This window comes from Platalea leucorodia (assembly GCF_965183815.1).
Source record: "Platalea leucorodia genome assembly, chromosome: 7".
In the NCBI taxonomy this organism is placed as follows: domain Eukaryota; kingdom Metazoa; phylum Chordata; class Aves; order Pelecaniformes; family Threskiornithidae; genus Platalea; species Platalea leucorodia.
In genome coordinates this window covers 45,923,410-45,950,142 of record NC_138829.1, presented here as the reverse complement: position 1 = coordinate 45,950,142, position 26,733 = coordinate 45,923,410, and the positions used below count along the sequence as shown (strand labels likewise).

Genomic DNA, 26,733 nt, shown 5'->3' with positions numbered 1-26,733 from the left:
AAGAGCCAAGATGTCACTTAAGTAGAGCATATCAGAAATCTGTATACATTTCAGGCATATTACATATTTTATCATCATAAATAGAGGCACGGACAAAGGTTCCAGGCAATCTGAAAGCTCACATTTTGAAACAGGTCACTTGGTCAACAGAAATCTCCTTATAGGCAAAGAGTTGGAAGAAGAAATTTATGTAATTGAATACACTAGTAATTTAAAGAATTCATTTTTTCAAAAAATAAGTTTTATGAACTGTTCAATAAACAGCATGTCAGATAAATACTTACTTTAATATTTATTACATACATGCACATAAACACCTCAAAAAAAATAAAAAAAATCTCCAAAAAGCTTGACAAATGTATCTGTACCCATACAAATCAGACTTACCATAAAAAGTTAATATGACACTGTGCAAGTTCTAACCAAATTATGGTGAAATTCAACATAAGTAATTTAATAAACTGAAGATGAACATTGGGAGGTTGCTGGAACAGAATTCTTACTGTTCTTTTACAAAACCTTTTGGAAGAGCAATGTTTTGAACAAAGAGTTTAACACACAGCAAGTCAGAATTAACTTCCATAAGATATTCACAGCAATGTTCCACAAGCTTCTAAAAACAGTCTTTACCTTGCAGAATTAATAATGTCATGGTGATATTCATTGCTATTAACTGTCTCACAAAAGAAACTCTCTAATATCACAGGAAATTATTCACCTTACCACTATAAGGTTATGAAGCAAACGTATAATGAAAGCAGACTCCTAAAAAGCATTTACATTCAGAATTAGCATAAAGCAATTGTAGCAGCACAAACTTCACCAAATTCAAGAATGACCAATACCTGAAGTGTTTCATTTTATTTTGAATGTATTATACCTGAAAATAAACTATGTAAATTATGATTTATTAATATATAACATTTGAAGGAACTAAGTAAATCAGTTGATTCACTGGAAACAATGCTTTGCTACAGAAATCACCACTTGTCTTAGGGAGGATCCCTAAAGACTACAGGTTAGCAAATACAAATGAAGGGGCAAAAAACTCAGAAAAGTGTCATTCAAAGATTTCCTCATGTAGTATCTCATACTTGAACAACAAAAATAAAAAATAAATTTAAAAAAAAGATCCCCAGCCTGTCATTTAACAGTAGCTCTTTGCTACAGGCAACTGTTCTGATTTGAAGACTTGTAGCCAAAAGTCTTCTAAAACAGTTACTGGGCTCCTCGTATCTTAGGACTGCTTCTCCGCCTTCATTTGTTCCCCATCCCCACTCTGAAAATGTGGAGGAGGGAGGGAGAGGAGAAAAGAACAGGAAGAAACAATAATCCTATGAGGCAACTAGTATATCATGTATTTGGGGGGGGAAAAAAAATCAGAATTTATTGCAACTGATTTAATAGATAGTCAGAAAATTACCACCTTGAAATGATGCATTATGAGCTACATAATATGAATTTACATATATATCATGACAAATGACCCAGAAAGATCACCTAATTTTAAGGCTGCCAGATACTTCCTTGTAGAAGATTAATTTTTCAGTTTCTTTTAAGTTGCCAAAGGCTTTCCAAGACGACCCATTCTGTGCCAGGTGTCCATGTCAAAGCCGAGCTACTTCAATGTTTTCATTGTATGCAAAACATATTTTTTCCCCCTTTCCAAGGAAAGCTACAGAAAAATACACTTTTGCCCCATTACAAAAGGCTATTTTTTCTTTAAAAAGTATAATTACTTGAGTGCTTTAAGCTCCACATGCACCTTCCTAAGAGACAGCAAAATGCATAACCTGACACACAAATGATGCTTTTGTCAAGCTCCCTGTAATGTTACTGTTACTGATTTTGTTTTGATATGTCACCTGAGTCACCTACACATTCTGTCTGTACTGACTGCATTCCAGTACAAGGCTTCCGGAAGCTAAGCATCTGCAGTTATAGACTGACAGGATAATACAGGTTGGAAGGGACCTCCAGATGTCCCTAGTCCAACCTCCTGCTCAAAGTAAACTATGAGATCAGACCAGGTTGCTCAGCTTTATCCATTTGGGTCTTGAGAACCTCTAAGACAGAGGCTACACAGCTTCTCTGGGCAACCTCTTCCACAGCTTGACCGTGCTCATGGAGAGAAAGTTTTTCCTTACATCCAGCCTAAACCTTCTTTGTTTCAATTTACGACCACTGCCTCGTGTCCTCCCACCATGCACCTCAGTAAAGAGCCTGACTCCATCTTCTCAGTGATCTCCTCAAAGACACCAGCAGGTTGTTGTTAGATCCCTCAAAGCCACCTCTTCTTCAGCTGAACAAACCCAGCTCTCTCAGCCTCTCCTCATGGGGCAAGTGCTCCAGCTCCCTAACCATCTTGGTAGCCCTCCACCGAACTCAATTGTCTTTATCTATGTCTTTCCTGTATTGAAGGTCCTAAAACTGGGTGCAGTACTCCAGATGCGGTCTAATGAGCACCAAGTAGCAGTTCATGAGCACTAGTAGAGCACTAGTAGAGTGCTAGTTCATCTACTAGCTATGTTCCTGTTAATACAGCCCAGGATGTTGTTGCCCTTCTTTTCTGCAGGGGCATGCTGCTGCTGGCCCGTGGACACAGTGCTGTCCACCAGGACCCCAGGTTTCTCCAGCAGAGCTGCTTCCCAGTCAGTCAGTCCCCAGCCTGTATTACTGCAAGGTGCTCTTCCTTCTCAGGTGCAGGGCTTTGCATTTGTCCTTGAATTTCAGAAGGCTCCAGATGGGCCTTGTGTTCACAGTGCCGAAGTCCCTCTGTATGGCAGCCCCGTCCTCATTCATTTCAACTATTCCCCCCAATTTGGTGTCATCTGTAAGCACAAAGAGCACAATCTATCACCTTTTCAGGATGAACTCCTGCAGTACCCCACTTGTTACCAACCTCCTTATATGACACATTAACCACTACTTTCTGAGTCCATGCATCCAAACAGTCTTTTACTCTTCTAGTTCTCCATCCACTCAGACTGTAATGTCCAAATCTGGATACAAGAATATTGTTGGAGACAGAGTTGAAAGCCTTGCTAAAGTCAAGCTAAATGAAATCCACTGTTTTTCCCTCATCCAAAAATTCAGCCATTTTACCACAGAAGGCAATCAGCCTAGTCATGCATGATTTACCTTTGATAAATCCGTGCCGATTGTTCCCAATCACTTCCTTCTCGTGCCCAGAAATGTGTTCCAAGAACACCCATGCCCTTATTTTCTCAGGGACAAAAAGGAAGCTAGCCAGCTTTGTAGCTCCTTGGACTATATCTTGGCCTTTTTTGAAGGGTACAACACATGCCTTTCTCCAGTCATCAGGAAGCTCTCCTGATATCTAAGATGTTTCAAAGGTGATGGGGATGGACCTCACTATGACACTGGCCCGCTCTATTAACATCCTCAGACACAGTCCATTTGGCCACATGGACCTCTATGATTCGAGTTCTCTCAATAATCGCTGACTCAATCCTCATCCACTGCTGGTATCTACTCTCCTCAAACCTTGTCACTAAGCACAGAAGCCTGGGAGACATTGTTGGTGAAGACTGACTAAGGAAAAGAGGATGCTGCGTACCTCAGCCTTATCCGTGTCCACTGTCACTAAATAACACATCACATTCAGAAAGAAGCCCATATTTTACTTGTCCAGCTTTTTACTACTAAAGTACTAGAAGAAATTCTTCTTGCTTCCCTTGACCTCCCTTGCAAGTGTCATCTCTAGGTGAGCATTGGCTCTCTTGATGTCATCCCTACATACCAGGACAATGTTTCCAAATTTCTCCTTTGTAGCGTGTCCCAGCTTCCACTGCTTGTATATCCCATTTTTGCACTGCAGCTCAGGCATGAGTTCCCTGTTAAGCCAAGCTCATCTCTTGATAGGCCTGCTTGTTTTACTGAGTATCAGGATGCACCACTGCCATCTAAATTTCTTCTCAGTGATATCCTGCTGGACCCAGCAAGCATGAAAAGGTAAGCTATCCATGTGAATAAGAGGGTGGAAAAGAAGGGGACCAATAGGACTTGACTGAAGAAAGAACTGCAATGTGGGAAAAAGCTGATACAGTTGACACGGTGAACAGAATCTTGAATTTGGGATACAGACCAAGTCTGAGATGGGTGAAAAGACTGGTAGAAAAGGAAAAAAACAAATTCAGATGAGAGGCCAGCTAGGCAGGAAGACCAGAATGAAGTACAACACTGAAGTTGGAAAAACTTCAGAAGATAGAACAGGAGCCAGTGGAAATGCAGAACACAGAGAGGGCAGATCCTCACCATGACAGAGAACTGGATGTGAGGCTGAGGACAGTGATCAGAAGCCTGAGACCAGGAGACAGGAGTGCAAATAGCTGGATAGGATTCAAACAGTGAGAGAACACTGGGATAAACAACTTATTAGTTAGAATCTCCCTGCACAGCAGTTCTGGATCTCAGATAAGAAGCCCTTTAGCAAGAAACAAACTGTTTACTTGGGGAAAATAGGATTGTGATAAAAATTTCAGAATAGAGCAAAAAAGATTGGGACAGGAAGATATTTAAGCAGATATCACAGAAGGAATAAGCAGAAAAATCAGCATCTACCACAACATGCTCATTCCCAGAGCCTGGAATAGAACTCAAGATTCCAGAGTTTCATCACTACTTTGAAACACTTAAAAATCTCGGAAAACCATTCACAAACCATATCACTTGGACCACAGAAGAATTACAAATCACTAGTATCACATTCTCTGCTAGCTCAAGTGGCAGAAGTCTCATGGCAAAATATACAAATTTCAGCCTTTCTAAAGACTTATATGTTATAATCCCACATGATAGAAGATTTCCTGCTGTCCATCAGGGTTGCTGCTTTTTTTAATCTAGCATGTTGAACATTTTGTTTACGTGCAATGAATTTTATTTTTTTAAACAGATGAGTACCAAAAACCCAACCCTTGGTTTAAAAAAAAAATTATAGTCACATTCCAAAAATTAAAGATTATTTGATGTCGTTCTCTGTGCCCTTGTGCACAAGGTACTCTTGCTGTATTACTGAACAAGATGTTAAAAAAAAAATTTAAATAACAATACTATATTATAGAAGACCTTGCCATATGCACTGCAAATGCTGCCAAGCGTGCTGTTAATAAGATATGTATTGCAGGAAAAGAGAGAGAATTAATATTGTCCTGGAGAATTTGATTTTCTTCTTGTTCCTTGCAAGCAAATAATCTTAAAAAAAAAAAAAAAAAAAAACCTACAAACTTTCAATGGGCAATCCACTCTTCATCAAAATTTTGGACTTAGTATCTTGGGGTTAACATTGCAGCAGATCTAAGTATTTCTACTTGCAGCCTAAACCAACAGACACCGTACTACAAATCAAGCAGTAAGGTCTTTTCTAGCATATGCATTCATGGATCCCTGTCAAGGGACCTATAAAAAATAACGAAGAAAAGCCAGGTTATTGTTAGTAAGTTACAGAGGGAGACAGACCTTTATGAGAAAACATTTTGGAACATGCAAATCATTAAAACACTGATAGATTATTTTGAAAAATCATATCATAAAGGCCCTAAATTGGATATTCAACACAAAGGGACACATAACACATCTCCAGAGACTTCTGTGAAAATATTACTAGTGAAACATGCAGGCACTAGAGACTGAAGGTAATGAAACAGCAAAAGAGGAAATTAAGTAGGTACAGGATGAACAGCACATAACAAATAGTGAGGCCACATGGTATTTGATACCAAGAAAAAAGATTCAATACTGCTCACTGAAAACAATCTATGCCATTCTATGCTATATACTGAAGGAAACATTGTAGGGACAAGTGTAACATTTAACCATATATTTACAGGCCAAATTACAGTTCTTACAAGCATCCCTAATTCTGGCGTTTCATGATTTATGAGAGCTTGATCTTGCAACTTTGAAGTTCTTTGAAGATAGTTTTTGTTGCATAATAGCAAAACATCGGCGCGATTTGCCTAAAAAACACACACATCACTTCACTTGCAGATTATATTCATCATATAAAAGAGATGCATATTAATGCAATCATACATAGCATGCATAATCTACATTTGTTTTCCTTATTGTATTACAAGCATATTCTATGACCAAACAGCAAGCTTCTGAACGAGTCTAGAAAAAAATTGTCACATTTTGCTTTGACACTAGCTCCCCCTCCAGACCAGCCTAAGGTTATAGTAATTACTTTTTATTTTAAATTCTGACTCTGCAACAAGATTTAAATACTCAAGTCCAAATCTTCTTCATTTTTACCCCCTCAAATGTCAATGAACAGACTGATCAGATAATGTACATATAAAATTATCGTTTATTATTTTTTACTGTACATAAATTCCAAGACTGGAAAAATCATTTGGTTTAGAACAGATCTGACAGATAAAGCAGCAATTCTATACAGCTACAGAGAGACAGGAATGGATCAAAAATAGAATTTTTCAGATTAATCCTATGAACGGTCTGCAATATTTGTAATATATAAACATTCCATTATACAATCAAGCCTCTGTTTGCAGTCCCAATAAAGTGATCATAAACCATAGATGCCAAAACAAAAGGAAGCCCCTACGTGGTTTAGTACTACCTTTACTAACTCACTTAAGGTGAATTAGCTCCATTTCTACTCCAACAAGTATAGCTAGCATTTTTTTCTAGTTCTACTATTAGCTAGAACTAATATCTTTTCAGTTGCCCAGCTAACAAAACTGCCAAAATTTTAAACAAACGAAGACACAAGAGTAAAAGAGAAAGCAAGCTACAACTTCCAGTCTGACCCTCTGTATTTCCCAGTTGTCAAATGTCCTGGCAGCTACATCACTAAGAGTGAATTTGCATGATTCAACACCCCAGGTTGATTCCTACCCTTCCCTCATTATTGAACTGCTTGCTCAGAAAACATGAATAATTAATTATACTTTCAACACTGAAAAAAGGTTGTTTCATTATGTGTTGTTGGGAAAATATGCAAACTTTGCAATACGCTAGTTTGCCAGTTTAAGGTACATATGAAACCCTAACAAGTATCAATAAAAATTTGGCAGTAAGGATACCTGTAATAACCAGAGGAATAGACGTTACTGGAAATACATCAAAGCATAGTCACGAACTCCTAATAACCAGCTTTCTTTAATAATAGAAGGAATTGTAACAGAGCCTTCTGTAAAACCACCCCAAGCAGCAGCAGCAGCACAGTCAATGTTGGACATTTATTTGCTTTTGCAGTTCAGACTTTTCTAAAGTTTTTGACAATTTACAGTGGAGGAAAAAAGAAAAAAGATTAATGCTATAAAATAAAAAAAAACCTTTTCATGCTTAAACACTCTTTCTGAAGTATTTACTCCCTTAGCTTTCAGTTAATGCCTAGACATTAAATTACTGCCTTTTGTGTACACATACGTGTATAAATGTACATGTGTATACTGAAACATACATGTTTCAGCTGAAACGTGTATGCTTCAGTACACACACACAAAAAAAGTCACTAAGTGCTAATACAAGATCACAGACAAAGTGAACAATGTTCTGAACACACAGTTGTTTTCCACATCCACGTATGCACAGTATGTGGATCACAGTGTACCATATGTGCATCGAGGGCACAAGGACAGCAGGTACTGCCCCAAGGAACTTATAGTCTGTCAGCAAGCAACTTTTCAGCTGATGTCTATGCTCATAGGCTTTTTGGTACAACCTGCACCACGGCATTATAGTGTCTACCTATTCTTGTACCCTCAACCATGAGCTTCTGAAAGCAGAGAGCCACAGCCTGGTCTTTGGAGAGCATCTAGAACACAGTGGGTACATGTACACACTCGCACACACGTGTGAAAGACCCGAGCACACATTAAGCACAAACTTGACTAAAGGTAAAATCGCCGGAGCCTTATCACTAACAGAATCCAAGACGAAAGCAGTTAAATGCGCCGAAATACGGTAAAGGTCGCCGTGCGAAAAGCCCCAGCAACAACCGATGGCTCTGCACCCTTGTAAGACAAGCACTTCCTCGAGCCCCAGAGCATAAGGTCCGTCCGTAAAGCCCACGTTTCCCGTGTATTTCTCTCGCCAAAACCAGGCGTCCCCTCGGGCGGCCGCAGTTCCCGGGACAAGGAAAGTTGGAGGCCGCCCCCCGCGCCCCGCGGCCGCGGCGCCCGCGCGGGAACCCCGCTGCCCGCGCCGCTCCCCGGGGCAACGCCGCCGCCCGGGGCTCGCGCGCATCTCCCTCCTGGGCCCGGCCCGGCCTCGCTGCCGACGGTGATGCCCCAGCCGCCCGCCAAGCCCTGGCCTCCCCTTCCCCCGCCGGGCGCAGGGCCCCCGCCCCGCTCTCCGGCGGCTTCAGGCCCCACCAGCGCCCCTCAGGTGAGGGAGCCCACGGGGACCCCGGCACACGGCGGGGGACGGGCCCCCTCCCCGCCACCACCACCCCGGCGGCGGCGGCGGTTGCTGAGCAGCGCCGGAGTCGCAACAGCGGCGGCGCCAGGCCCGGGGGAGGGATGGGGAGCGCTGCCTGGACCAGCCCGGTCTCGGCTCGGTACCCGCTTCCCCGCGGCCGCGGCTCCCGCTCAGCCCCCGCATCCCCTTACCCGAGTGCCGTCGCCGAGGGTGCCGGGCGCGGGGAGACGCCGGGGCGAGCGGAGGGGCGGCGAGGGGGAGGGGAGGGCGGGGGGACACCGCGCTGAGGAGACGGAAGCAGGAACCCGCCGCCGCCGAACGGAGCCGCCGGCGGACTGAGGAGACGGAGCGCGAGACGCGGGCAGCGCGCGCGCCGAGGGCGGGGAGCGCCGCGCGAGCGGCTGACAGCGAGGAGCGGCGTACGCCGGGCAGCGCGCGGCGAGAGCAGCAACCGACGGTGCCGGAGAGGGCGCGCGCGCGCGCCCCCGCGAGCGCACTAGGAAGAGCTCCGCCGCGGGCGCGCGCCTGCCGGGGGAAGGCAGCCTATGAGCGCGCGAGTCGGGCTCCTGATGCTGCCGGAGTGCTCCCGTCATGGAGCGGTGGAGCGCGCGGCGCGCATGCGCCTCGGGGGACAGTCGTTTCCCCCCCCACCCCCGCCACCTTCTGCTGCGCACCCCCGCACCAACGGCCGGGCCGGAGCGGGCGCCCCGGGGGCTGCGGGACGGGGGCGGCATCCCCCCTCTCCGCACGGAGCGAGCCGCGGGCACGGGGCGGGAGAGGCCGCCGCGCCGCGCTGCGCTTTCCCTGCCGGGCGCGGGGCCGAAGGGCGGCGGCGAGGGCCCGCGGGGGGGGGGCGGGGGGGGCGGCCGGCTCAGCCGCCGCTGCTGCGGTCCCTCTTCCTGCGAGGGAGCGCGGTGGGGATGAGGCACCGGGAGCGGGGCTGCAGCCCTGAACCGCCGCTTAGGCCCTCTGGGGAGGCGTCCCTCCGCCGGGGTCGGCGTCAGCTCCCGGGCGGCGATGCCGCGTCGGCGGGCCGGGTCGGCCGCAGCCGCCGGTCAGGGCACGCCGAGAGCCGGAGGAGCTCGCAGGGGCTGCCCCCAGCCCCCGCCAGCGCTGCTGTCCGCAACAGGCAGATCCCCGCCCGCAATGCTGTTGCATCTTGCCCAAGGAAGCAGCTCAGTATGGTTTGTTTGATTTTTTTAGTATAATGATCCCTGCAAAGGAGAGAAATGTCACAAGATTTTGTGATGAGAGAGTAAAAGAAGTGCTCTGCTGGGTGAGAGCAGGACGTGGGGGAGGCCTGCTGTGGCCAAGCACCCCTGACTAGTCTGACTGCTGCTTTAGCACGTATGACTTGCTCTGCTGCTGTGGCTTATCAGGAATGCTTCCTGAAAATGCACATAAACACAGGTGAACTCAGGTAGACGCAGAATTTCAGGGCATTTCATGTAACTATAATTTCCTAAGCATTCCCATGGGAAAGCTGTGTACACTTTCAAAGTTTGCAACATGCACTGGGAATGTTTCGGTGTTCTTTGGAGATAAAATGGCAAGAGATGGGAAGGTACCATGTGGAGTGGGAGTCACAGTATGTTTCAGTGTCCTATGATTTGTGTAAAAGCCAGAGCTGGTAGGGCACACTTCCTTCTTGGACCCCTCCCCAGTCTCAGAAGAGCTGTCCTGCATCTCGGTGCTCCGTCATGTTTTTGTTCACACTTGTCTTCTCTGGTTTGTTCCACAAGCCCTCTTCTCTGCCCCCCACCCCCGACTAGTAAACATTCACAAACGTGCTTATAAGGTCTATGGAAGTGTTCCTTGGTTTTTCTCTTTTGACTTCATATGTTATGGGTCAGCTGCCTGCTAACATGGAGCCTGGGGCACAGCTGCTGCAAGCATTATCTGCAGGACAGAAAAAAGAATTATAATATTCTGTGCCCATAGCAACCTTCCAGAGAGATCTGGTAATGCAAAAATAATGAATATATCTGTTTTCCCTAAGGTTTTAATTCCTAACTGACAACACTAGAGATTAGTTTAGAAATTGAAATCATAAGCTGATTGCCAATGGCTGTCAAGTATTGACTTGCTGCTGCTAGCCCCTATTACTGTGATAGTTATTATTATAATTACTGAAAATTATATTGCGGTCACAAACTTAGTCCAGGATTTGGATTCCACAACCCATTGTGTTAGGTACAATATTCACACAGGTAAAAAGAACGAAATGGTTGTTGTTTCAAAAGGGCTTAGAGACATTTTCCATTTGTGATATAAATCCACTAGTGAACTATTGCTAAGGCATGCATAAAAAAAAGTAAAAAACTAAACTATCATTAATAAACTCGCTATCCTACTGTCCCTTCATGGGGGGGAAAAAAAAAAAACAAACAAAAACAGTGCCATAAATCAAAAACATTTGAAAAGTCTAAATATATGCAAAAAGGCCCAAAGTGCATGCAGTGCAGGTAAGGGAAGGAAGCCCCCAACCCGGGAAACATTCAAGGTCAGGTTGGACAGGGCTTTGAGCAACCTGATCTAGTTGAAGATATCCCTGCTTATTGCAGGAGGGTTGGACTAGATGACCTTTAAAGGTCCCTTCCAACCCAGGCCATTCTATGATTCTTAGCTGCATCAACGTGATCCAGAAACTAAGGCACAGCTTTCCAAATGAGACGTTTAACTGCATGTTGCCTTTGCGTGGAGAATCTCACCTAAAGAAAGATTCTGAAAGAAAATAAAATTGTCCAGGGAGACATCTGAAAACAGAAGAGCTTCTTCTGATAGATATTCCCTGTCTAGTGGGAAAATACCATTTTACAGACATAAATCTGGCTACCACATATTAGGGTATTTATTTTCAATGCAAACAGTTCTGAGATACAGTGTCTACAAAATGGACAAAAATTGGGCCTAAAATAAATGTGCTCTTTCATTAATATGCTTGTGGTGATTTCAGTTGTACTTATTATGGTGTGAAATTAAATGCATTTAAAGTGATTCCTTAATGCAATGAGGATACTACTGCTGGTTTATTTGCTTTGAAGTCCATGATATTCTGTGCTATAGGCATATTATCTTAAACCAAAGAAAATGCTATAGTACTAGGATTGACCCGGTATCCACTGGAGATACTGGTGGATGAGATGTGATCAATCTGCACATAACTTGTGCAGTTATGAGTTATTTTTATTTGTATTCTAGTTCTAACCATGCTATAGCAGCTACTGCTGTCAGCCTCATTTTTATTTTGAGGAATTGGTGACCTGAGCAGTGCTAAGCCATGACATAATGGGAGAAAGAAAATTAAATGACTAGTAAGAGAGATGAAAAGATACTGAGGGAAGTGCTCTTATGGAGCACTAACTTTTTACAAATGCTAAATGCAGCAGGTACGTACATTTAGAAGTACATTTCCCAAACCAGACTAAAAGGCCCATAGCTTTTTTTTTTTCCCCCACCACAAAAAGCTCATTGTTAAGGTGGAAGCTTCTAGTTCTAGTTGTGCAGTGTACGTTTTCTAGTGCTTAATCTCACAACCCTAATGAATTGCTTTTAACTGATACAGACTCAAAATCTGCTGGAGTCAGGTAATTCTTTCCATTTGGCAAGAAGGTGGTAGCACTTTTACGTAGCAGGTGGAATCTCAGCAAGGCAACTCTAGTTCCACTTTGATGAGGCATCCTGCCACCTGTCTCAGAAGTTACTCTGAGTAGCAACTTGAGTTAAAATGAAATGTAAAGATATTTTAACTTTGCCCCCCAACTACATGAACACATACTGGAGTCCACCCTCACAGGATACAAAATTCTACTTTTGTGGACTGTCTCTTTCTCTGCGCAGTGTTAGCCGTCTCCTATTCTTCACTAGCTCCAAACCCCGGTGTCATAAAGCAGTCTTAAAGGTTACCACCAACTCCTATAAAAATACCTGACTTCTTAAATCCATATCCCTTTGAGTTGTATGATGGCCTCAAAAACTTTAGAAGCAAATTCAGTTTTTAGCTATCATAGTAGTAGAAGTAAGCTTGAAAGGAAGAATCACTAGTGCAGGAAAATTTTAAAAAATACTTCTGGAATTGATTTGGGGATTTTTATTAAGCGTCAGTTTTGGGTTTTGGTTACCTTAGGTTTTCTGAACACCTTTTATTCATTGCAGTGTAACTGTACCTTGCAAATACTTCACTCATAAAGATGTCCAGTTCTACAGATGACACCAGAGTTAAACAACACCCTCATCTGAATTCCTCCATATGCAGCTTGGGAGTGCAAACTGGCTTACTTCATGCCAGCTATTCTGTATTATCTGTTGCAGACCACTATAAAACAGTAGAACTAAGTACCACCACAATCAAAGTCAGAACAGGAGAGGGTTACAAGCATTTTTTTCTGTGCTGGCTACAAAGAATAATACAGTTTCTAGCATAAGTTATCCAAGCTTTATTTTCTCATATAAAGTAGGAATAAGGCTTGGGTAGGAACAGTTCTAGATCCAGTATATTTAAGAAATAAATGTAAAAATTACATTTGCAAAAATGGAACTGGGGTGGGAGGGTGTTATGCCTTTTTCCCTCTTAAATTAATACTGTATATATTTGGGAGGAGGATGAGCTGGGAAAGAATATAGACATCTAAATCAGTTCATTTATCCTCCATTTAGAAGTCAACTTGTTATGAGTACCCAGACAGTGAACCAGTCAGGAAAGCTGTATGCCTTTATCTGCAGAAATGCAACCAAAACATAAGAGTTAAAGAAAACATGTCACTAGGGTTAAAGGAGAATCAGGCCACAATCAGCAGGGAGATGATTACAGAAACTGCCAATGTTAAATACAACTTCTTAAAAAATGCCTAAGAATATTACAAATCATTTAATATAACAACAAATTTCTTAAATTTTAAAGGATATTTTAAAGGGTCCATCAAATATTTCTTTTCTAGCCCTCAATTTTTCCTGCTTTTTCCACTGGTTTAAATCTGATCTTGCACTTGTTAAGTCTCAGTTTCAGGTAAAACAGAATTCCAAACAATTGAAAAAAACACAAGTTAGTAATGTTATAAGGAACTTTTTAGATCATTTTAACTAAGACTTACATTTATGTCCATTAAAGAATATCACCAAACCCGTATTTTTCATTTTCCAGGAAATGCCAGCAGGTATAGCCAGTCATTGTAAGTGCAGTACAAGGTAATGGTTCCTCCTCTGTGGAAAAAAAAAAAATTGAATTACTGAGACATATTGCTGTTGCAAGATGTAGGATACCGCTTCAGCATTACATACAGAAGTACCTGCAGCTGCAAACAACTCAACAAACTTTTCTGTCCCATTTATCAAAACACTTTCAGTTTCCAGCTTAAAGCAGGTGAAACCATAACAAATATTGCACAAGGACTGTTTATCTGTATCCAAAGCATTTGAATAAAGTGTTTATATAAATCAGTGTAAACTTACTCTTTCTTGACACTTCCACTTTTACAACGCTTCACTTTGAATTCTGATGGTGTTTGATGTGGCATACCATTTTGTTTCTATCCACACACTGGCTTTTATAGCAAGCAGAGACTTAAAGGTCAAAAAGAGCGAAGTGCAAACACTATTAAAATGAGCTGGGCAGGTCATATAATCAAAAAAATCACATTGTGGATGTTCAATAAACGTCAGAGGTGCCTGTGGTTATGTGGAAAACATTGCAGCACAGTGGTGTGTCTTCTGGGTGAATGAAGCAGGGGCAGCTCCTCCATCACAGCAGCAGCCTGTGCATCTCCGCAGAACAGAGGTGTTGCGTTCATAATATCATACTGTAAATGCAAAGACAAAAGGAGCTTCTCCATGTATATTTTTTAAAATCAAGCCACAAGTAGTACAGGTGTGTAAACACAAACATTTGTCCCTGCAGATGAGTAAGTAAAATACAAATTATCCAAAAAGTGTGTTTTGGATTGTCCAAAACTATGCACAGTAAAAGCTGCTTCAAGATGAAAATCCAACAATGCAACTTGCATTACAAACTGGCCTAGCAGCAGTGTGGACACTGCCACCTGAAGTCGGCCCAGCACTTCCCACTTTAAGATCCCATTTCAGTTGCTTATAGCAGAAATATTTGATTTCATAAACTGTCAAACATTTGGGCCAGCATTTTCAAAGCTCCGTCCCTTTTCTTTCAAGTGCCTTAAGTTTTGGAGTAAGAGTTTCAGATTTGTCAGGATTACTCTGGTGATAAGAATGTGCCTTTAGCTCTTCCTCTAAAAATCTACTTGTATTTAGCCAGGCTATTTGTATAAGAAGCAAGGGGAGTATATAACTTTAAAAATCAGATTTTTAACACCCTCAGAACTGTCATATAAACAAATTGAGTTTTGCAGCTATGTTTTCCAACCAAATTTCCCAAAGATGCCAAAGGTATTTTGTATGGTCTACTATTTCAGTAGGACCTAATCTGAAACTGAATTTCTGGTCCAGGTGTACATGGAGACTAAAGGAAGGAAGTCTTCTCCCTCGTGTTTCAGATTGTCTCCATGCATCTCTTACGCCTGGAAAAGCTAACACATCCTTACAGACAGACAAACTCATCATTTTTCCACTGTAAAAGACTAGGAGAGGCAGCATTTCTAGAGCTGAGCCATGATTACAAACATCTAAATATGTTAATGTGGTATTACTAAGATGTTAATTGCTACAGTATTTGAGGGTTTCCTTGTTTGGATTTATTTTATAGTGACTGCATGACACTCAAAAGAGTTCTGGCATCTACATTATTTGCAGAATACATTAAAGCTGTATTAATTCTCTCTTCTAGACACCATTTCCCCCTATGAAGGAGATGTGCTTGTTCATCATCAACACATTTTTGCATGAGAATTTCCTAGCTTTACTCAGCTCCTATTTCTACCACCAGAAAGAAGGGTGGTAGATTATTCTTCAATTCAATTCAATTATTACTGAATGCTTAACTGTGCAACAGTGTTTCTTTGGAATAGTTTTTTGTTTGTATACACCCACAGGCAAATAAATAAGGCTACTGGATTGTCAGTATTTTTGTACACCAGCTCACTCTTTTCCTTTAAGAAGAACTTGGCCCTTGGACTTCGGATTCTTGCTAACTTCCAGTAATTTATTCCAGATTGATGATTTGTCTTTGCATTGGTCTGGACATTACAATCGCTACTTGCTAATTTGCTTCCTCACTCAGATCAAGTTCCCTACCCCAATAAATTGGTGTAAATGCATTTATCATTTCTTGTAGGATTTTCAAGATTGGAACTTTAACAATAGCATTATCAGATCATTTCTAGGTATTCATGTCCGTTGGAGAACAAGGACTTATCGGAGAGCCCCATCTGTGTGCGCACAGGGGTGTGGTGGCTCCGCTAGCTTTCCAAACAATGAATTTCCTGTGAAGGTAAACTTACTTACACTCAAGAACAGCCTGGTCTGATTTACAGCCTGAAATGGAAATGTGGAACACTTTATCTGTGGCTTATAGGGAAAATACTATCACCTTTTCAAATAATGACCCCAGCTGTCTTCTTTCTCAGCATTGTCTTTGCAAATGGTTTATGCACGTGCTTTCAAAGGATGATCAGCTAATAAAAGATCTGCCAGAGAAAGGCAGTCTGTAGCACCGGCCTGGCATGTCACACGAAGCTCTCCTGGCGTAAATACTTCTGTAAACCAAAACCAGACAAGACAAATGCATTTTATTCAATTAAGCTTTCATTAAGCTTAACTGTTTTATTTTGCTTTTGACTAATTTCTGTGAATTTATTCTTACATCAGTAGCTACAGCTGAAATAGTTCTTAAGTGTCCCAAGGGCATTTCACTGTTATTGAGTCTACCAGTATTTGGCACAAATGGAAAAACAACTAATAAGCAAGCAAAATCAATTTATCAGTACCATTTACTTATCAGCCCATTCTCAAATCACATGTCCCACAGGTAACTTGAAAGACCAGTTTTTTCTTCCATTTGCAAGTACATTAAGAAAAAGGATCTACCTCCTAGCAAGTGCCTGATAAACCAGATACTGTATCCTACCTGGAAATTAAGAAGTTACATGCAGGGCCTTCAGCTGAATTTCATTCCTGTTTCTAGCAGCATTGGCACAAAGCGAAGACTGTGGCTAACAAACAAGTATAAAGCGTGACTTTGTATCTATCTCATAAAAAAAATAGCCTCCCCACAGTCATAAAGCATCTACCAGAAAAGAAATGCAGCCTTCAGGTCTACCAGCAGCAACTAGAACAAGCCCTTCTCCTGCAATTGAGGTAAAACATCTACTTGCGGCTCTGGAAATGGGTCTTGCTACAGTGATAGATGTACTCAGGACTTTCTTTCTTTCTTACTTATTAAACTCCATTATCCCTGGAAAAAACTCCAGCTCGTTCAAAACATTCCAGGCTCTTTGCTGGGAACGAAAGGCTGTTGGGAACGAAGGGCTGTTGTGAGCATGCTACTCTGGTATGCCCGCCTGTGTTGGTTCTCTGCCAAATGCCAAGGTTGTTCAAGGTTTTGCTTCCAACATCCAGCATTCCCACTCAATGGGAGCCCCCTTGGTGTCCCACTGTAACCAGGAAACTCTCAGCCCGTGGGGAGAAACAAAGCTTTCGTCCGTAACGCTCAGAGTCACTGCACTGCTACCAGGTTCCGGAACTGCCTCATTTCTTAATTTTCTCTGGATTCTTTTGATAATCAATTACTTGTAACCTTAAAGAAGGAAAATAAGATTCAATATCATTAGAAAAGCCAAATTATTCAGACTTCTCTAGTAATTTTGAAAAATGTTACGTTGCGTAATATGAAGGATTGAAACTGAATATCATCACTAACCTTTCACCTTTCTTGAATAAATATTCACGTGGTGACTTCATAGCATCTCTGGCAATCAGCCAGATTTTTTTCGACATTGGTAATGTACAATTACTGTTTCTGAAAAGTCTGATAGTTCTTAGGTGAAGTATTTAACCATTGTTTAAGGTGGCTTTCTCTTCTGCCAGTTATGCCAGGTTAAGCCGACTTGCTGCAATGCCTTTTAGCAACAGGAAAAGCAGCAGAGCACTGTCCAGCGTAGGACCTGGTTACTACCAAAGGCAGCTACTGATTTGGCCATTGCTGAAAGAGGGCTAAAAGACCCACTTTTGCTTTCTAAGCAAATCTGTGTTTGACTACTGTAGTAGTGTTCTATTTGTACTAATAATAAACTATCATCTACTGTATGCAAGCTTTTTTCAATTCTGAAGTAAATTTGGGTAGGCAGCTGGTGCATATGTGAGTGCCCTGAGAGGGAACTGGTGAAAACTGACCTATGTAGATACAGCGTAACCACTGAGAAGTCAAAAGCATATTAATGGCAACACAGATCCTGGAGCAGCAGGATTTACAAAGCAGGTTTTAATCATTCCAGGGTTCCTCTATAGCCACTCCATAAAGGATAGTCACTATCCAGGATGGCTTCAAACCTGTAATAATCATTATAAGCTTTATTTTTTTATTCTTTCTTTCACACTTGTGTAACACAAAACTTTACACAGATAAAATAATGCAATTAGAGAATTAAATAACAAATTGTATTGTTATGAAGCACATATACATGTATTTATACATACTGCAAACACATCAATCAGTCAAAACCCGAAAAAAATTTGGAGACATAAGCAACTAAGGGGTATTTTCTGGAAGCAGAGTCCTAGAAGCTGACCAACAGCACCTCTTGGAAAGAAATGTGTGTGCCCATTGGACTGACAGAATATTCTGCACATCCAGAAAGAGCGAAGCAGCTTCTATTCTCACCTAAACAAATTATGCAGGTCATGTCTCTTCTGCCAATGACTTCCTCTTGAGTTCTGTGTGGCGGCCAGCCATACCTCACTCTTTCAACATCAATACAGCTATAAAAATGTATACAAAACCTTTGGCCATTTCACCTCTTGAAAGGATAGGGCTGTTGTCATGAACAGACAAGTTTCTAAATAATCAGAACATGCAGATGTAAAAGAACATTTTAAATCTCTACTGTAATAGTTTTAAATGTTTCAAAATGTCCACTGACATGAACCAAATAGCTGCTCTTGCCAGAAATGATTATTGGTGGCTAGTGGAGAGAAACCTTCATGCTATTTTGTTACTCTAAGTGTCAATAGCCTCCTTCCTACAAGAAAGAGAAATACGTGAAGTGGCTGAAAGATAAACATGTGAAGTAGCTTTTGCTAGTTTTGTGGGATAATCATGCAATCTGTCTTTCACTAAGACCAACTGCTCTCCTCGGCCGGAGTGCCTATCGGCTCCATCAGCCCTGTAAAACTGATCTGGATTTCCTGTCCTGATATAATTTTTTTCAATCCGCTCTTCTCCAACTTACTCTGTCCAGATTTTAAATTCATTTTTTTGGCTACTGTTGCAGTTTTATACAAAGTAAATGGTAAAATTCAACTTCATTACTCTGAAGAACAAGTGCACAATGCTATGCTATAGAAGTGTAGCAGTGCTGGATTAACCCATACCTCTGGCAGGGCAGCTGCACAAAACCTGACACGTTTTGTACGTATTAACCTGGCAGGATAAACTCGGTGTTAGATATACCTTACAAATGTAGATGAATACAGCTACAGTAGATGAACTGGAATGAAGGTGTTTTCTCCTGTCAATCAGCTCTGCTGTCGATTTGTTGTGTGCACTTTGATCAGCTTTGTTAGTCTGTTCATCATTACCTTTCTCACTCTCATCTGCAGAATGGCGAGATAACAACTATCTCAAAGGGAGTGAGCCAACATTCGCAAAAGAGCTCCGAGATCATTAGATGGTGGCTCTCAGAGGATGGCAATGGGATGTAACAACTACTAATGCTATAGTTTCTTTTTAAATAATATTGAACACTGGATTTTCATCAGAAGTTATTGGAAAGTTTTATTTCCCTGTTGGCATAACAAACTTGTTCTTTTATTGGTATCTTGGGGGGGATAATTGCATTGAAGTTTTTTGTTTTAAAATTTAGACCTTCAGTGAATGCAGGTGAGCTGCTTTTTTACCATAAGATTTCATCACACACCCTATTCCTGGGGGCTCTCCCTGGCAGTTCACAGACCTATCGGTTCAAATTTCATTTCAGTAGATTTTATATTCTCTGGTAATGCCAGCTCTCGTCAACTGTTACTGAGACCCACCCTATGCAGGCTGTGACTTCAGGTTTTATTGAATGGGTGGAATATTTACTCAGCTGTAAGATTCAGATGTTACTTTTTTAATAAGCCTCATACAGTGCTCAGTAAACGACACTTGTATATTATTTTGGAAAATGCTCTGGGATCCTGCAGGGCAAACAGTTGAAAATATTAGCTGTTAACACAGATGCCATTGCGTAACAGACCTCAGGTACTACTGAGTCGGTTTAGAAGTTGAAGGAGAATACAAGGCTGCACTTCCCAAAATGCTGCTGTGTGCACACCAAGGAAAAATGCTGCTGTGTGCACACCACACCCTGGCTACCAGCTTTCTTAAGGAAAATGACAGAAATGCGGATGCAGAACAACGTAAGTATAATCCCAGTGTTCATATAAGTGTAAATGGCGCTGAGTTCCATGCAGCTATTTTCACCTGGCACGCCACGCGCAATTTAAAATAAGGTCTCACAAAGTAGATCAGGTAGCACAGAAGGCAGTTCATTGCAAGAGGCTACCCAGCTTACTTCCAGCTAATGGTATGCTATTGGCAGTACTTTCATAAAGAATTGGTGCTATTCCTTCACATCAAGAGGAAGGTACGGCTCAGAATCCACACTGAGGGGTGTGAGTGACAAATAGTTTAGAAAAGTTTTGCACCCTGTGCCCATGCAGAATTGAGGGAAACTGGTAGAAAATAATATCATTTGATAAATCAGCTGATTGTCAAAGTAACTAGTGGACAGCAGCATAGGCACCAATGTCCAAAGCTGGCATTATCAAATAGCACAGAAGCAGTGCAACTATGCTGGAAGCACATCATCCAGCATCCAGTGCTCTCCCTGTACTGTGACTTGCCGTAGCCTCTCGGCATTCCTTGTGTCTGCTGAAAACAGTGCTGGAGGCTTTTGGTTCCCTGTAAGTTGAGATTAATAGAGCTATTGTAAAGAAACATACTTGTTCCACTTCTGCAACACAGAAATATATTTCGTATTTCTAAGGAGCACAGGAATTGTACACTAGATAGATACTTTATAGAACAGCCCAAGAAGGTTCTGCAACTAGCAGTTACCAAATAACCTGCCTCCCACAGCAAGTGTCTCCATTCAATTTTCAGTAATTAAAGGCATTTAATTAGTGAAGTATGAGAGTCTCTATCCCTGATCAACCTTTAATTTCATTGCTTTAACAAAATCAGCTGGTTGAAACTGGACCTTTGGATCTCTGAAGGAGAGGAAACTACAGTATGTCAGCAAATTCTTCCGGCTGCCACCTTCTGCCTGAAGTTTACTAGGCCAAAAAAAAGCTAAAATCCACTCTCATAAAGGCACAAAATTTGACTCAGGAGGCAACCAGGAATGACAGAGTTGTTTAATATCTTACATGTGAAATACAGTTTGTCATGCCGCAGGTTTGAACATAAAAGTCAGCTATGTGACCTGCTTCCTGTTAAATGCTATCTTGCTCGGAACTTGTAAACAAAGTCTTTATTGCATGATTGCCTCAGATGACTCATCAAACTATTGAAAAAGTGTACATCAGAGTTAATATTTATATACTGAACGCATGCAATAAGAGCGTGACCAACTCTACAAAGCAAAGTAAGCCCAGCTACGTGCTCCATGTGTTGGTTCGTTAGCTGGTGCTTGGATTATTGCAACATTAACTGCAATGCTAATATTCCCTGAAGCTCTTGCTGGCAGTTTTAAGGCATGATGTAACAAGTCTTGCCTGGGTGGAATGCTGCCCAGCTCTGAGGTAGTTTGCTTGGTTTGGTTTTGACTTCTGCATAAACAATTTGCACGTTGATTTTTAATGCGGTAGTTGAAAAGGCAGGCTGCGCCTACACCTTTTCCTGTTTCTTCCACAGACTACTTGTACAAAGCATTTAGTTAGCTTCACTTTGCTTATTTTGCAATCTTTTTTTGTTTCAGTTCATAAAAGTTCACATTTACTTTGAATGCTACTGAATTTTCCTCCTAAATGTGCACAATTTAAAGGACTTCCCATTTATAGAGGTTACTTGTCCAACCTAGCCATTGCTGTCATACTCTCATTGAAGTATTCACTATTGAAATATTCATTGTTTTCATACTATCCACGGAATAATCTATATAAGGCACTTCTAGGGCATATACTGTTTTCATAATCCCAGTTCTCACCAAAGCAGTGATATTGGACAAAATTCAATTGGGAAGTAGGCCCAAATTCAAAAAGGAAAAAACACAGCTCTACTTTGTTTTACAAACTTCTCTTTATCATTTAATTCTGTGGAGAGATTCTTTTGAACATTTAAATCATTGATTATTTTTAAGGTATGCTACAAAGGTTGTAAAAATCTTCAAACACCTATTAAATGTACATCACCGGCAATAAACAGAAAGACAAATCCTGGATCACAGCTTTATTTGGTCTAAATAAATAGAGCTTCTTTGAAATCAGCAAACTAACAGATTCGCACCAGTTCAGAATCTGACAGATAGGTATACAGGAATATGCAGGAATATACAGAAATAAAATGTTTCCATGCAATAGAAGTTGTGGCATTAACTGTTCAAAAAGCTACTAAATAATTTCTATTATCAAAGGGCAAAAGAATCTAATTTAGAAGTAATGTCGAAAGGTGAAAGGAAAGATTTCCATTCGGAGAATGATTTAAGTTAGCTCAACTCTTCAGTCCGGAAAAGAGAAGAAGCTGGCAGCAGCCAGGTTCAAAGCAAAGAGGAAGGGTGGTTCTTCATGTGACAGGTGGTGGACCTGTGCAGCTTCCTGCCAAAAGATGACGTAGGTAATAAAGCTCATGTGAGCTCAAGGAGAGGTCTTCTAAGGATTATTAAACACCTCAAACCCACATCCAGCCCAAGGACTGCCAGAGCTGAAAACAGTTGGAGTGCAGGAATGTATTAGGGGGAAGTATCATTCCTGCTTGCCTTGTTCTTATTCTTCCTTAGGCATCTCTGTACAGCCAGTGCAGGACATGGAGCACTGGGCTAGCTGGGCCTTTCGTCTGACCCAGTACACCCAATACAGGTTCTTAGGTGAAAGAAAAACATTAGTGATGCATTTCAGAGTAAATGAAGACTTACCTCTTCCACTCCATGTAATATTAAGCTTAACCATCTCTTCCTGCCTATTCTAGAGCAGCACACTACCAAATAAACCTGTATTTCAATTTGTTCCTAAATCAGCCCTCACAATCACAGCATGGCAAAACTTGGAAATGCTAATTTTTAATCAAATAAATTACCTTCAATTGCCATTTTGAAATACCAGCAAATACTTAGCCGAGTAGTCTCACACCTTTACAGTCTGGCTAACTGATTTCTACGTAAGCCCAGAGAGTTAATCATACTTTATATGATACACAGAATACATAACAGTTCAGTATTAAAAGGTGTCATCACCTTGAGTTTCTCTTGGTTACATTATTCATGACTGAGTTATGCAATTACGCAAACATTGGCAAAAACTTACGTGGTGGTGTGGTATAAAATCATCTTCATGTGCTGCCAGGAGAAAAGAGTGAGAAGGGATAAGCATATTCTAGAAAAGTTTTGGTTTCGTTTGTTTTTTTTTAAATGCACTGGGACTGATTTTTCAAATTGCTTCACTTGTAAAGTGAGGTAACTCCACCATCACAAGTCCTGCTGTAGAGTGTTCTGGGGAAGCCATAAACACACTAACGGAGACTAATGGGCTTGTCCACAAGGGGTAATCAGTGCACAATAAAGCAGGAGATAAATTCAAAGTATGCTAGCCAGCTTGCAATAACTATTATGGTCTATTTCTACATGCAGGAAAAAGCTAATGTCACAGTATCTTATACCTGACAACTTAGACTTTTCCAAAGTTATAAGTAAATGACAGACACTGCAAGAATCATGATCTCTTCTTTCCAACCGCTAAAGACCTTATCTCTATTGCCTAAAAACGATCTTTAGTCACATAAAGTCTTTCCATCTTCACACACAGAAAAGATCGTAGTTGCCTGTATGAGGCACTGGGCAGAGGTAGTTTTAAGAGGAAATTCCACATATAAAGAAGAAGCATTTTCTTTGAAATACATATGCCACTATTAATTGCAAAGTTCAGAGGGCTGTGCTGGGTTTAACTGGAAGAATGCACACATCTTTAAAAGTCATCGACCTTGTCTTCCATAGACCATTTTTCCACAAGTAGCATATCCATGCACAAACACAGTGGTTCCTTGGTTAGTAATCTGGGGGAGAAGAAAAACAAAAACATCCAGCAACAGTACCACGCTGAATTTACATCACTAGGAACAGGTAGAAAGACCAGATCCACGAAGTCAGTCTTTGTGGGTGAACTTGCCTCTGCCACTCCGGGTGAGTTTTCAGGGGAGCTGCAGACTCAGGATCTGCCTTCTGCCAGTTTTGTGAGATGGACAATTTCCCTTCAGCATGTGTGCTCAGACACACATGCACTCTGAATAAACAGATCTCCCACAGACCCTAGGGTGTCTCTTGCAGATATCATCAAAATCAACTGATCAGCTCAAAATGGAGATTACACAAAGAGATGTTGTGATGATACTGAAGCAGATTCAGTCGTCTGCCTGGTTCCCATACAATATTATGTTCCTGAACAGTCCAGACACAAGCAAGAAAAAAGCAAACTGTGAATTAAAAGCTTTGCCCTTCTTCTGGTACAAGCTGATATGGACCAGAATCTTATTTATAATTATAAAAAAATTAAAGCCATTTTAGTCATTTTACCTTCCAGTCAGTGCCTGTTTGCAAGTTAGCTGTCAGTTAAAATCAGTTTTATATAGTAAAGTATAGACACTTCATATTATTATGGCCCTTTGTAGGATTATGCCCCAGAGAACCTTTGTTGTGAAAGAAGTACATGGCATGCAAAGAGAGGAGGGCAAAACACTGTGGCTTAACTGCTGTTGAATTCACCACATTTGGCAACATCTTTCAACAACCTGGGTTGCACTGTAGTTTGTAGCAATAGTTATTACGCAGAGATTGTTTTCTACAGTGTCTTAATGTATTATATTATATTAATACATTAATAGGTGTGAAGAAGACAAAGAAGGGTTCATTGCCAAAAAAAAAGATAGAGGTAGTAAGCAAGAGGAGAACATGGTCACAAGCTGCTGGGTCACAAATAGGAGAGATGAAATACACACAAGGCAGAACTCTACCTGAAGAGACAGAGGTGCCTGAAAGAGAAAAACCTACTGCAGGGAATAGTTTAAAATCAGGCACCCAGGCGGTGTTAGTTTGTGGAGTCGGAAGTCCTGGAAGAGAGTCAGTATATCAGGGTTTCTTGTATGTACACTAAAATAAACCATAAGCAATTTTGTATAAAGAATTTCTGGCTTCCACTAGCATGGATGTTAATTATTGCAAGTGTTTGTAATTAATCAATCATTCAGAATTTTAAATCTGGAAAACATGCTTTATGCAATAATAATGGAGTTCTACAGAAGCTTAAGCTTTCAACTACTCTAAGTTCAACATAAAAAGGTTGTGTTCTGTTTTAATTTACTGTTCAGGGTTTTGCTATAATTTTGTGCAAACAGGCAATGAGGGACCACTAAAATGCAACTAGTCCTGCTGGCACAACTCTGCAATGAATTTAACATAAAGGTCTGTTCCTCTAATGCTAATTTAGCGAGGTTATAAGCTGAAAGCAGAAACAGATTTTAATGAGATAGTGGCAGAGTTTTACACTGCTTTTATTTTCTGCTACTGAAGATCTGGGGGAAAATATTCCACCTAAGTGGTCGCATTTCACTTGGTTTCCTGGAGATCTTTTATTGGATAAAATCCCACATATTTAAAAAGAAGCGTTAGCAAATTGGAATCAACAACAAACAGACAACTGAAGAAAAGCAAAATAAATCAAGTGAGGGAAGTTTTGGCATTTAATCCAGGGGCAAGGGAGGTTCTGGGGAGACCTAAGAATTTAAGGTAATAGGGCAAGTGTGCTTCTAAAGTGTTTTCACTAAAATGGTCTGAAGGAAAGAATGAACATTGTGATAATTGAGGTACAAAATCAATGCTATTGAGATGATATGAAGCAATTTACACTTTTCTCCCAGTAGCTGATTCAGGCTGTCTGCAGGGTCTGGTGGATTTCACTTGAGATGTTCATATTTGGAAGATTCTCATCGAGAAAATAGGTAGACCTTTTTTTTAAAAAAAAAAAATCTATGTTTAAATGTACCCATAATTGCTTTCCCTTTCTCCTGCATGTTTCATATAGTTAATGTTTCTTGTAACTGAAGTAGGTGCTTTTTAACTACTTATCTGTACAGTCTCTAGAAAAATAGTGACCTGATGAAGCTCTCTAGACTTCACTGCAATTATATAACCATTACTATTAGCCTCAACTGCAATCCACTTCCATAAACTGTTTTATCATAGACTGATAATTTCATAGCTCTCTACAAACAACGCATAAGAAGCAGATTGCAACTTAACAGCAAATAACTATTCGACCAGAGCACTAAAGTTTGATGGCAATTACATGAACAGTAATATGCTACAAGGCAGCCAGCTATTACAAATTTAAAGCATAAACTGCTATCTGCGCAATAGGTTTTGCCACATGTTAAATAACATTTTTTGAGCAGCTTTCTTGTTCTAGCCTAGGCATGACATAAAGACTAAAATCCAGGTAACAAAAATAATATTTCAAAACTCTCCACCTATTGGTCAGAACTGAGGTTACTGCCTGTCAAGTATGATGTGCCCGTTTATCTCAGTTTAAGAGTCATGATCTGATCTGATCGTACACAAGTAAGTTGCAATTTCCTTACTCCTATTTGCTTGATTTCTTTTTGCTCAATTTAGGTCTGAAACTGGGAGCTGTACCTACTGTCACTCAGGAGCTGTTACTGGTTGTGGAAATGAAGCTGTCTGTTGTAGTGCTATACCTGTAATACTTCACAGGCTGAAAATTCCTAACAAAATTTTCTGCAGAAATTGCTCAGGGCAAAATCAAATTCTCACTTAGTACAGGATCTTAATTTCACTCCTATGCAGGCAGTTGTGTGCGGTCTCTGGGATTTATGAAATCCAGTGATTGAAAACTCTGCTGGAGAGATGGCTTTGTATGCTACTGGGTTGAAAATGAGGAGCATCCCTCCTAAACAGGCCCGCTAGAGAGCACTTTTCTTCTTCGCTGCCTCTCATTATC

The 26,733-nt window shown here is 41.1% G+C and overlaps 1 protein-coding gene across 2 annotated transcripts in view; it reads right to left on the bottom strand.

The window, feature by feature from the left end:
• The window catches only part of FUT8 (fucosyltransferase 8), a 127,674-nt gene extending 118,996 nt beyond the window's left edge, over window positions 1-8,678 (bottom strand). For both annotated transcript variants that reach the window (XM_082317402.1, XM_082317401.1), the window contains exon 1: window positions 8,601-8,678. The gene's annotated coding sequence lies outside the window, so the exon portion shown is untranslated. The remainder of the gene's footprint in view (window positions 1-8,600) is intronic.
• Between the last annotated feature and the right edge of the window lie 18,055 nt (window positions 8,679-26,733).